The sequence below is a fragment of the Sciurus carolinensis genome, chromosome 7 (assembly GCF_902686445.1).
Source record: "Sciurus carolinensis chromosome 7, mSciCar1.2, whole genome shotgun sequence".
Taxonomy (NCBI): Eukaryota; Metazoa; Chordata; class Mammalia; order Rodentia; family Sciuridae; genus Sciurus; species Sciurus carolinensis.
In genome coordinates this window covers 128,701,588-128,714,896 of record NC_062219.1, presented here as the reverse complement: position 1 = coordinate 128,714,896, position 13,309 = coordinate 128,701,588, and the positions used below count along the sequence as shown (strand labels likewise).

Sequence of the window (13,309 nt, the reverse complement as noted above, 5' to 3'; positions counted from 1 at the left end):
ATGCTCAGGGAAGTGAGGGGCATGCAGAGTACCCTGCTCTCCACTGTCACTCCCTGTTTGGACAGAGGAATGTGGATTTTCACTCCCCATCAACCAGCCTCTGCTGCTTTCTGATTGTAGTCTAGGATCCTTAGCTCGCTGGTCTAGGATGATGCAAAGTTCATCTCTGCTCTTCTGCTCTCTCCCCTAACCTAATTACACTGTGGCCTACACAGTGGTACTTGAGTTGACCCACTCAAGAAGAGAAGAATGGACACTTGGTTTAACCAGGGGCAACTGCAAGTGAATGTCCCCAGAAGTGTGACAAGACACAGATGATTCAGGTGGTGGAGAAGAGAAGATGAATTGTAGAGATCAGCTGGGGTCCCATCATCCAGCATCTTGAATTCCAAGTTGAGAAGCTGGGAGTTGATTCTCAGGAAGGTGGGAAGACATGGAAAGCCTCTGAGCAGAGGAGAGACAGGATCAACTCTGAGTGTCAGACAGATCTCTGAGGTTGGTGTGGAAGATGAAATGGAAGGGATGAAAATGGACACCAAGAGACCAGGGGAATGGAGAAATTGTCCACACCTTGGCTATACAATGTGGTGGCCAAGAGGAGCGTATCCAGTTAAGACCCAAACCATAGCTCATGTGAAGTGAGGTGTGCTGTGAATGCAAAGCCCTAACCAGACTCAATCCAACAGTGAGAGTGGAAAGAGACTCGTGGATGATTTCTTCATATTGATTTCATGTTGATTGTTTTGGATGTATTGAGTTAAATGAAAGATGTTATTAACATTAATTCCACCATTTTTTTCTTACATTTTTCCTTTCTCTCTCTCTCTCTCTCTCTCTCTCTCTCTCTCTCTCTCTCTCTCTCAGCACCAGGAAGCAAACCCAGAGTTCCTCTCCATTTGAGCTACACTTACAGCTCTTTTATTTTTTTCTTTTGAGACAGGGTCTTGCTGAGTTGATGAGGCTGGCCTTGAACTTGCTATCCTCTAGGATCCCAGGCATAAGCCACCACACCTGGCCTATCCAAGTTTTCAGTCAGCAAATAGCAGTCTTCTGGGGAAAGCAAGAGGCAAACCCTCATGATGAAAGGAAATATTCCTTTCTGTCTTTATGTCATTGTGGACTACATGAGCCAATGTTCTTGTGATGCCCATACTGTACTCAGTACCTTTCTAAATATCCCTTATTTGATCTCCACAGACCAGCAGCACTGCCTGTCCCTGGATTACCAAGAAGCCAGAGAGACCAGAAGACTAAAGACAGACTAGAAGCAATGGCAGGGACGGGACTAGGACAACATCTACCTATAGGCCTGCTGCCTTTGTGATGGGACCTAATGAGACTGACTCCCAGACCAACCACACCCCAGTGCTAGATTTTGAGCTCTTAGGTGTCATGGACATGTGAGGACTCCAGTTTCTTCTCTTCAGGGTGCTCCTGGTCACCTACCTGCTGACCTTCCTGGGCAACCTGCTCATTATTGCCCTGACCTTGACTGACCACCGCCTGCACACCCCCATGTACTATGTCCTGCTGGAGGTGGGGTTCATGTCCATTATCACCCCACAGATGCTTGTCCACCTCCTCTCTGGGAGCAGGACTATCTCCTGTGCCAGATTCTTTGTACAAACCAGGCTCTACCTCATCCTGGGCATGGTGGAGTCCTTTCTGCTGGCAGTGACGTCTGGGGACTGCCACCTGGCTATCTGTCGCCCACTACACTACCCAGCCCTCATGATGGCCATGGTGTGTGGCTCGCTGGTGCTGGCCTACTGGGGCACCAGTGTCCTGGTCCTCAGGGTGCTGTGCCCCTGGATGTTCTCCCTGCGCTTTTGAGGTTCCCGTGTCCTCAACCACTTCTTCTGTAACAGCACCCACTTGTTGGAGCTGGTGTGCACCAACACCAGGATCCTGCAGCTGGTCAGCTTCCTGGTGGCTGTGTGCACCCTGATCAGTGCCATGCTGGTGACTATTTTGTCCTACGACTGCATCCTTCACACCATCCTGCACCTGCCTGCGTCTGAGGGCTGCAGGAAGGTCTTCTCCACCTGCTTCTCCCACATGCTGGTGGTGTTACTCAGCTACAGGAGCTGCATAATCATGTACCTCAACCCCATGCAGACTGGGCAACTGACGCTCAGTAAAGGTATGGCTTTCTTCAACACCATGGTGTTACCCCTGCTGAACCCCTTCATCTACTGCTTCAGAAAGGAGCTGGCCCAGAAAGCCAGCAGGGATGTGATGCTGAGGGGGAGTGTTTTCTTCTAAGACATTCAGTAGGAAAGCTTTCCAAAGCTCTACAGCTAAGCCAGGCATGGTGGAGCACACCTGAGATCCCAGTAGCCGAGAGGCTGAGGCCGGAGGATCACAAGTTGGAGGCTGGCTGTAGCAACTTAGTGAAGCCCTGAGCAATTTATCTAGACACTGTCTTAGGAAGAAGTAGAAGTAGAAGAAAAGAAGGAGGAGGAAGAAGAAGAATTAAGAAGAAGAAACTCTATTTCCTTTTCTTTCATTTTATTTTTCAAAGATGAAGATACTTTTACTGGAGTGGGGAGAGAAAAATATGAATTCAAAAACTGATGGTGGTAACTTTACAGTGGAGAAAACTAACAAACCCTTCCTTGGTCGCCTGATCAAGGTCAAGGTCAATGGTGCAGGTCATGTTGACATGTATCCTTGCCATGATGTGAAGCAAATGGCACTTTATCTCTGTCATCTTCTGCCAAAAACCACTGACCCCAGGATGACAATGAGAAAAACATCAGACAAATTCTGTGGGGGATCCTGTAGCATAACTGACCAGTGCTCCTCAAACTCTCAAGGTCATCACAGATGAGGAAGGCCTGGGTGCTTTCATGACCAAGAGCAACCAAATGAGATAAAATGGCTGGGTGGAGGGTGAGATCCTGGGTGGGTCCCGAAGCAGAATCACTCCAGTGAAAATGAGAAAATCTGAGCAAATCATGGTCCACAGTCGATAATATAAACAATATAAACATTGCTTCATTAATTGTAACAAACATGCCATACTAATACAAGATGTTAACACAGGGAAAGTTTTGGGTTATTTCTGGACTATCTTCTCAATTTTACTGGAAGTCTAAAAACATTTCAAGAAATCAAATCTGTAGTAGTGGGTCATGAAGGTGCACTTCTGTAAGCCCAGTAACTCTGGAGACTGAGGCAGGAGGATCACAAGTTTGAGGCCCACCAGGGCAACTTAGTGAGGTTGTAAACAACTTAATAGAATCCTGTCTCAAAAAATTTAAAGGGTTGGGGATTTGGCTTTGTTTTTCAGCATCCCTGGGTTCAATCCTTGGTACCAAAAAACAAATAAATAAATAATTAAATAAAAATAAAATCTGTAAATAGAAAAAGAGACTGATTATAGTTATTTTGACTGTCTAGCAGAATGGAAGATGGAATAGACTACTCTTTTGATTAGGAAACAGCCAATTTACAGTTATTGGCAGGCCACTGATCATTGTACATATTCTGAAATTTCAGTGACATTTCCCTGGCATCTCATCTCGCTTCCTCTGCACACTGCTGTATAAGGATTTTTTTTTTCGTATGATTGCAAATGTTTTCTATTTGAGTCAGTTATTGAATGAATGCATCACCTTCTGCCAAGTGAATGTGCCATGATTTATTTAAGCTGCCTCCTCTTTAGGACCTTTCATTGCTAGAAATAAATCTTTTCCAAAGAGTGTGGAGCCACATGCCTGTCATCCCAGTGACTCAGGTGGCTGAGGCAGGAGGATCAAGAGCTGGAGGCCAGCCTCAGCAATTTAGTGAGGCCCTAAGCAATGCAGAGAGACCCTGTCTCCAATAAAAATAAAAAATATGACTGGGGATGTGACTCAGTGGTAAAGCACCCCTGTGTTCAATCCCCAGTACCCCCCAATACAAAAAAAAAAGAAGAGTAGGAGGAAGAGGAGGAGGAAAAGGAAAGAAAGCTATTCTGGGATCTGAGAGTTTAGCTCAGTGTTGTGTGCTTGCCTAGCATGTTTGAGGCCCTATGCTCCATTCCCAGCACCTGAAAATTAATAATGAAAATAACAATAATAATAACAAATGTTTGAATAACTTCATTTAGCCATCCCACAATTTATATTCAAAACATAAGTATGTATAATTTTTACTTATCAGTTAAGATAAATTTAAAAAGAAATAATGTTATTCTGTACCTTACTGAGAATGAAGTGGGTTTTTTTTTTGTTTTTTTTTCTGTTGGGTGATTACCTGGTGAGTCATCCACTGTTTGAAATGTAATTTGTGAGTAGAAAATCATCAATGTTTTCAGGCCATGATTTACGTGACAATGATTTTCCCAAAGATATTCGTTTGTTTTTTGGTAACAGGGATTGAACCCAGGGGTGCTTAACCACTAAGCCATATCTCCAGCCCTTTTTTTGTGTTTTATTACAGGATCTCACTGAGTTGCCTGGTATCTTGGTAAGTTGCTGAGGCTGGCTTTGAACTTTTGATCCTCCTTCCTCAGCCTCCAAAGCCTCTGTGATTACAGGCATGAGGCACTGGAATCAAATGGCCTCTGGAATCAGAAAATTCTATTTGAGGAGCAGGTCCTCTAGAAACTCAGCCTGGGTGGGGTGGCCTCTTCTTTCCTCAACATGAGCATTCTTCAAAATGACATAAACTGTGAAAAGTTCTACAGCTTCATACACTTGAGTTTCCAGGAATTCGTTGTGGCCATGAGCTATATCCTGGAGGGTGGGGAGAGTGGGCCAGGCCCAGATCAGACCATGACTAGGCTGTTGACTGAATACAGGTTTTTAGAAAGGAATTTCTTGGTGCTCACCATTTGCTTCCTGCATGGGCTGCTGAATGAGGAGATGACAAGCTATCTGGAGAACCATCTTTGTTGGAAGACTTCACCTCAGGTCAAGATGGAACTGCTAGCCAGTTGCAGTGGTGCATCCCTATAATCCCAGCAGCTCAGGAGGTTGAGGCAGGAGGATTGCAAGTTGGAGGCCAGCCTCAGAAACTTAGCAAGGCCCTAAGTAACTCAGTGAGATACTGTCTCTAAATAAAAGATAAAATTTGGGGGCATATTTGCCAGTGCGGCCGGGGTCATCAACAACACAAAGTGCATGGGTGTTGGGCAGATGCTTAGACAGGCATGGAGACACAGGGGCCACTGTGCCCCTGTCCATGTTGCCTGGGGCAACTGTATCCACCACCATCCTCAAGGCCACTGGAAGCATCCATTCGCCGCCACCAACATGGTAGCATCCTCCCAGTACCACCAGCTGCTGAGTGACTATGAGCCACCATCACTGGGCTACACCCAGAGAACTGTAACAGTCAGATGCCCCAGAGCAAGCACATGAACCTGCTGGCCATCACTGAGGAGCTGGAGAAGGAGATGAGACTCACCTATGTGGGGAGCAAGAGTGCCTTGACAGACTAAATCCAGGCATCACTCATGCTCAAGGAATGGTTTGTGAATGCATGGCTGAAACAGCAGAAGGTCAGATACTAGCCTCCTTGTCAGCTCTGGAGGAACTCTCTACAGTATGAGAGGTGACAGCTCATCTTCCCTGTTCAGGTCAAACACTTGTTTTCAAAATGGTAACAGTTTAGTTTAGTCTCAAAATATTGGGAAAATATTTTGAAGTTAATTAGGATTTGCATTTTAAGTAGAAATTACCCAGTTTTTTTTTAAGCATTGATTTAAAGGATGCATGTGAAGTTATTATTTTACAGCAAACTCTTGTTTGACTCCAAGATCAGAGTGTCCCTTTAATCTTTTGAATACTTTATGTCACCCAAATTGCTCTGTTCCTTTTCATAAGCTCACTTCATCCCAAGGACTTTGTTGTAATGCAGCCTGACCACCTGCTTCACTTAGATGGTCCCGTGTGCCATACAGTGTAGATTCTGACTAATGGCAGAAGAACCCCTGAAATTTTCATACTAAGACTATATGTAGATTTCAGTTCTGTGTTTATTGTAAGCTGATCAAAACATCTGGAAGAAAATGACTAAAACTATTTGCATCTTTGTATGTATTTATTACTTGGTGTAATAAAGTTTATTTTTATAAATAAATAAATAAGTTTGGGGATGTGGCTCAGTGGGTAAGAACCTCTGGGTTCGATCCCCAGTACCACCCCCCAACTAAGATGGAACTGCTGGGGTGGACCCAAAGCAAAGCTCAGGAGTGAGGGCTCTACCCGGCAGCAGGGCTCCCTGGAGTTCTCCTGCAGATGGAGGAGGAATTTATAAACAGGCCCTGAGCCACTTCCTGTGGTGGTCAGTGACTTTTCCACCAAGAGGAATCACATGGTCTGCTCCTTCTGTGTGAGGATATGTAGGCGCATCCTGGTGCTACACTTGCAGAACTAGATGGAGAGGGCCACTCGACATGGACTTCTGGAACACAGGCACCATTGGCACTGACATAAGTTCCCCTCGGGCAGACCTTCCTCTAGTGGTTCTTTACTAGGGGAGATACTGTAGCCCCTCTCCAAGACACACTTGCTAATAATCGGATATATTTGGTACCCTCTGAGCAGCAGGTGATTTCCCAGACACCTAGTGGTGAGAAGCCAGGGAGTCTGCAAAACATCCCACAATATGCAGGGAAGTCCCAGATTGATGTGGCCCCACAATGCCAGTACTGCTAGAGCTGAGAACCTGCTCCAGAACAACACGCTGTGGGACTACAATGGGGTTTATGTCAAGGACAATATTCAATCACGAAATAATGGCCAGGAACAGGGCAGGCACTTGTCATCCCAGTGACTCAGGAGACTGAGGGAGAAGGATCACAAGTTCAAGAGCAGCCTGGACAATTCAGTGAGAGACTTTCTCAAGACAATAAAAAGGGCTGGGAGTGTAGCTCAGCAATAGAGCACTTGCCTATCACGTGCAAGGCCTTGGGTTCAATAGTATTGTAAAAAGACAAAAAAGAAAGAAATGAATGGGCAAACATATCAAACAGGGCAACAAACATATCAAAGATTTAGAGCTTTGGAGAGAGGAACCAGGTGTGGTAGTGCACACCTGTGATCCCAGTGGCTCAGGAGGCTGAGGCAGGAGGATCACAAGTTCAAGGTTAGCCTCAGCAACTTAGCAAGACCCTATGCAACTCAGTGAGACCCTGTCTCTAATAAATTACACGAAAAGACTGGGGATGTGCCTCAGTGGTTAAGCATTCCTGGGTTCAATCCTGGGTACCAAAAAAAAAAAAAAAAAGGCCATAAATATGTGTCAGGTATTTTTTTTTCAGGGCCACATGCCCCAGAACTTTAAATTAATGCACAGATAGAATGTCCTTATCCAAAATTCTTGGGAACAAAATGTTTCAAATTTCAGATATTTTAAGACTCCAGAATATTTGCAAATATATACTGAGGTAGCTCAAGGATGGGATCTAAGTTGAAACACAAAATTCATATGAGTTCATATGTGTCACATCTGCACCTCATAGACATAGCCAGGAGAATTTTCTCTTCTCTTCTTTTTTTTTTTTTTTGTAGTGTTGGTTATTGAATTCAGGACCTTCGACCACTTACTACACACCAGCCCTGCAGGATTCTTGCTCCCCATCAGAAGTCTTTCAATAAATATTAGTTGTCAGGTGGGGTGGATCCTCAAAATATGGATTATGGATATATCCCCCACCCCTGGTCTGGGAATGGAACCTAGTGCCTCACCCATAGCACCTCTAAAGCCCAACCCCAGAATGGACCCTTATTTGGAAATACAGTCTATATTTTAAATAGGGTCTGGAGCTACCCTAAGAAAACACTAAGACTGGTGGTTTGGGTGACAAAGTCACCCTTTCAGGCTCAGGCTCAGGTTGCCAGAGTCTGAGATCGGGGTTTGGCAGCTCTGGTTTCTCCTGAGGCCTTTCCCAGTGGCTTCCAGATGGCCACTTGCTGTGCCATCCTGGGCCTGTGTTCTGAGGTCCTATAAGGAACACAGGTCATGTGGGGTCAATGACTTTGTTTTTTTTTTTTTTTTTTTTTTTTTTTTAATTTATTTATTTTTTTTACGTTTACATAGGGTAATGATGTTTATTATATTTTTCCCCTCCCCCCCACCCCTCCCACCCCTCCCAATGACTTTGTTTTAACTCAATTACCTCTTTCAAGGTCCCTTCAAAGCCTGGCACAGCCAGGAATGCTGCACATTTGTAACCCCAGTCACTGGGGAGGCTGATGCAGGGAACCCATTTCAAGGCCAGCCTGGGCAACTTAGCAAGACCCAGTTTCAAAATTAAAAATAAAATTTTAAAAAGAGCTGGGGATGGAGATCAGTAGTAGAGTGCCCCCAGAGTTTAATCCACAGTCCTGGAAAAAAATCTGTAACAAGTTTAACCAGAAAGGATGTAGTTGGCACAGGCCTGTAACCCAAGCCACTAGGGAGGCTGAGGGAAGAGGATTGCAAGTTCAAGGGCAGCCTCAGCAATTTAGGAAGGTACTGAGCAATTCAGTGAGACTCTGTCTCTAGATAAAGTTAAAAAACAAAAAGGACTGGGGTTGTGGCTCTGTGGTTAAGCCTCCCTGGATTCAATTCCTGATACCAAAAGATTTTTAATTAATTAATTTAATTTAATTAAATGTTTCCCTGCCCTGCACAGTCCCCACTCCCAGTTACATGGGCACAGGAAGCAGATAGCTTTGGCAGTACAAGTGCTCAATTTCTATCAATTATCCCTATCCTGAGCATTCCCAGTTGCTTCCCTCCTATGCTCTTTCCTTTCTTCTCTTCCTCATCTTGATTGTCCTGCATCCCTCCTTTTTGGACTCCGTGGCCTGTGCCGGTCTCTCCAAGGTGCTGTGGTGCAGCACCCACATCAGTGAGCTGGGTCTGAGTTTCAAGAACCTGAGAGACAGGGGCTTGTGGCTGCTGGTTGAGGGGCTGTGTCACCCCAACCGCAGGGTCCTGATGCCATGGTGAGTGTCCGCAGGACAGGGTGGCTTCTGAGGCAGGAGCGTCCTCCCTGTCTTTTCCTATTTAAGGGTCGACCCTTCCTTCCTTGGAAGATTCATGTGTCCAGGTGCACCATCCTCAGCCAGCCTTCCTACTGGTCTGAGGGCAAAGGCACAGGGCTTCCTATCCCATCCAGTGTTGCTTCTGAATGTGTGTTTTGGGGAAAAAATGTCTTCCCTTGGGCCCATACATGACTTTTTAGTAACTTCTAGCTAATGAAAACACAGGGCTCAGTGGGAGAACACTTTCCTGGCACTGGAAGTATCTGTCTTCCAGTCCAGCACTGGAAAATAATGAGGATTCTCCCAAAGGGCCAGATAACTGCAGGCTCACTGCTCAAGTCTGTGAGGGTCTCTCTTCCACACTGGGGAGCAAAACACCTTGATTCAGCTCTACCTGACCAACAATGCCCTGGGAGACAGACACAGGTGTACAGCCACTCTGCCAGGGGCTTAAACCGTGCTGCAGACTCTGAGTTCTTTGATGGGAGGTGGCTCCTGGCTCTCTGAAGGGCAGGACACAGGGATTCCAGTTGGGAGCCTGGGGTTTAATAACTCTCTGACTCACAAATTGGAAAACAAATCTAGGAACTTGAAAGTACTTCCTCATGAGCTGCAATCACAGAGATGAGGCTCCTGAGTCTCCTGCTGGCTGAGACCTTGCTAGACCTCCTAAGTCAACCAGGTCTCCGTGGCTCAGTGGGACTTGCTGCTCTCCTTGTGTTCAAGTGCCTTCACTTCAACTAGGGGACATATTTTCCAAGGTCTTTTTTTTATTTTTAATACCTGCCTTGGTAAAACAAGGAGAGGGGTTGCTTCTTCCTAGGGTTGTTGTTGTTGTTATTATTATTATTATTATTATTATTATTATTATTATTATTTTGGTACCAGGAATTGAACCCAGGGATGCTTAATCACTGAGCCACATACACAGCTCTTTTTATATTTTACTTAGAGACAGGGTCTCCCAGAGTTGCTTAGGGCTTTGCTAAGTTGTAAAGCTGGCTTTGAACTCCTGTTTTTTCTTCCTAAAGCAAATTGATTCATGTCATTATTGCGTAGATCCAGAAAACAGGCTTTCCTGCAGTTATGCTTGGGTTTCCCATTAATGACAGCTTCATGTCTGTGCTGAAGCTCCTTTGGAGTTTCTTGTTGTTAGAAGAGTAATATTTCCTCTACTGTTCCTGAAGACAGATTTTAAAATAACTCAATCTATCACTATTTGCCAATGACATGATTATGTAATTAGAGGATCCAAAAAATTCCACCAGAAAGCTTCTAGAACTAATAAATGAATTCAGCAAAGTTACAGGATATAAAATCAACACCCACAAAATCAAATGCATTTCTATACATAAGTGACAAATCCACTGCAAGAGAAATTAGGAAAACTACCTCATTCACAATAGCCTCAACAAAAATAAAATACTTGGGAATCAGTCTAAAAGAGGTGAAATACCTCTAAAAGTGAAAACTATGGAACACTAAAGAAAGAACTTGATGAAGACCTTAGAAGATGGAAAGATATCCCATGCTCGTGGATAGGCAGAATTAATATTGTCAAAATGGCCATACTATACAGTTTCAAAGCAATTCCAATTAAAATCCCAATGTCTTTACTAGTGGAAATAGAGAAAGCAATTATGAAATTCATTTGTAAAAATAAGAGACCCAGAATAGTCAAGGAAATCCTTAGCAAGGAGAGAGAAGCAAGAGGCATCACAATACCAGACCTTAAACTATACTACAGAGCTATAGTAACAAAGATGACATGGTATTGGCACCAAAACAGACAGGTAGACAAATGGTACAGAATAGAGGACACAAAGACAAACCCACATAAATACAGTCATCTCATACTATATGAAGGTTCCAAATATATATATTGGAGAAAAGATAGCCTCTTCAACAAATGGTGCTGGGAAAACTGGAATTCCATTTGCAGAAAAATAAAATTAAAACTCTATCTCTCATTCTGCACAAAACTCAACTCAAAGTGGATCAAGGACCTATGGATTAGACCAAAGGCCCTTCACCTAAAACATGAAAAAGCAGGCCCAAATATTCATCATGTCAGCTTAGGACTTGACTTCCCTAATAAGACTCCTAAAGTCCAAGAAATAAAAACAAGAATCAATAAAGGGATGGATTCAAACTTTTTCTCAGCAAAGGAAACAATTAATAATGTGAGAAGAGAGCCTACAGAGTGGGAGAAAATCTTTACCACATGAACATCAGATAGAGTTGTAGTAATCTCCAGTACACATTAAGAACTCAAAAAAATTAACATCAAAAAACCCAATAACCTGACCAATTAATGGGCAAAGAACTGAACAGACACTGCACAGAAGATATATAATCAATCAACAGATATATAAAAAAATGTTGAACATCTCTGGTAATTAGAGAAATGTAAATCAAAACTAAGATATCATCTCACTCTAGTCAGAATGGGAATTATCAAGACACAAGCAACAATACTGTTGGTAAGGATGTGTGGAGAAAGGTACACTCATACATTGGTGGTGGGACTGCAAATTGGTGCAGCCACTCTGGGAAGCAGGATGGAGATACCTCAGAAAACTTGGAATGGAACCATCATTTGACCCAGCTATCCCACTCCTCATTTTATACCCAAAGGACTTAAAATCAACATACTACAGTGACGCAGTCACATCAATGTTTATGGCAGCTCAATTTACAATAGCTAGATTGTGGAACCAACCTAGTTGCCCTTCAATAGATGAATAGATAAAGAAAATGAGGAATATGTACATAATGGAATATTACTTGGTCATAATAAAGAATAAAATTATGGCATTTTGCAGGTAAATGAAGTTGGAGAATATCATGCTAAGTGAAATAAGCCAATCCCCAAAAACCAAAGGCCAACTGTTTACTCTAATAAGGGGATGCTGATACATAACAGGGGTGTTAAGGTAAGAATGCAGGAACATTGAATTGTGGAGAGGGAAATGAGGGGATGGGAGAGAGTGGGTGAAAGGAAAGATGGTCGAACGAGACAAACATCATTTCCCTATATACATGTATGATTACATGAATGGTGTGACTCTACATCATGTACAACCAGAGAAATGAAAAATTGTACTCCATTTGTGTGCAGTGAATCAAAATGCATTCTGCTGTCATGTATAACTAAATAGAACAAACATTAAAAAAGAAAATATAGACCCAACACTCCATTGTTTTTACTCAGGAATAAAAATCCTCAACAAGACCACTAAAAGCAAAAGAATAACCACAAATCAATAAATGGGATGGTATGAAAGTAAAACACCTCCTCATAGCAATGGAAGCAATAAATAATGTGAAGATAGAGAGCCTATAGAATGGGAGAGAACATCTTTTCAACCTCCACCTCAGATACTGCATTAATTCCAGGATATACAAAGAACTCGTATATTTAAACCAAAAACAACATAAAAAATGGACAAAGTAACTGAACAGTCACTTCACAGAAGAAGAAATATAAATGACCAACAAACATATGAAAACATTATCAACATCTCTACCAATTAGAGATATGCACATTAAAACTACACTGAGATTCCATCTCACTCCAGTCAACATGGCAATTATCAAGAATACAAGTAACAATAAATGTTGGTAAGGATGTGGGGGAAAGATTCATTCATACATTGTTGGTAAGACTGAAATTATACAGATTGCACTCTGTACAATTATAGAGATTCCTCAGAAAACTTGGAATGGAACAACCATTTCAGTCAGTTATCTCACCCCTCAGTATACACCCAAAGGACTTACAATCTGGATACTGCAGAAATGAAGCCACATCAATGTTTATATCAGCTCAATTCACAGTAGCTAAGCTATGGAACCAAAGCTGGTGCCCTTCAACAGATGACTGGACGAAGAAAATGGGGTATATATGCAATGGAATATTACTTAGTCATAAAAAAGAATGAAATTATGGTATTCGCTGGTCAATGGATGAACTGGAGACTACCACGCTAAGGAAAATAAGTCAAACCCCCAAACCAAAGGCCAAATATTCTCTTTGATATGTGGATGCCAACATACAGTAATGGGTGTGAAAGAGAAGAAAAGAAGTTCATTGGATTACACAAAGGGAAATGAATGAAAGGGAGGGAGGATAGAAATAGGAAAGACAGTGGAATGAATCAGATTTAATGACCCGTGAAACTCCACATTATGTTCAACCACAAGAATGGGAACCTAATTAGAATAAGTCATACTCCACATATGTATCATATGTCAAATAGATTCTTCTGACATGTATACATAGAAAGAATAAAATTAATATTGATTAACCCTAAGTCAAGGTGACCAAAGAGAATGAAAAC

The 13,309-nt window shown here is 42.8% G+C and overlaps 2 pseudogenes; both read left to right on the top strand.

The window, feature by feature from the left end:
- The first annotated feature begins 1,323 nt into the window (after positions 1-1,323).
- On the top strand, positions 1,324-2,265 carry LOC124989399 (olfactory receptor 6C76-like; annotated as a pseudogene).
- Positions 2,266-5,243: 2,978 nt separating this feature from the next.
- LOC124989398 (cyclin-dependent kinase 2-associated protein 1-like) lies at positions 5,244-5,541 on the top strand (annotated as a pseudogene).
- Positions 5,542-13,309: the final 7,768 nt, after the last annotated feature.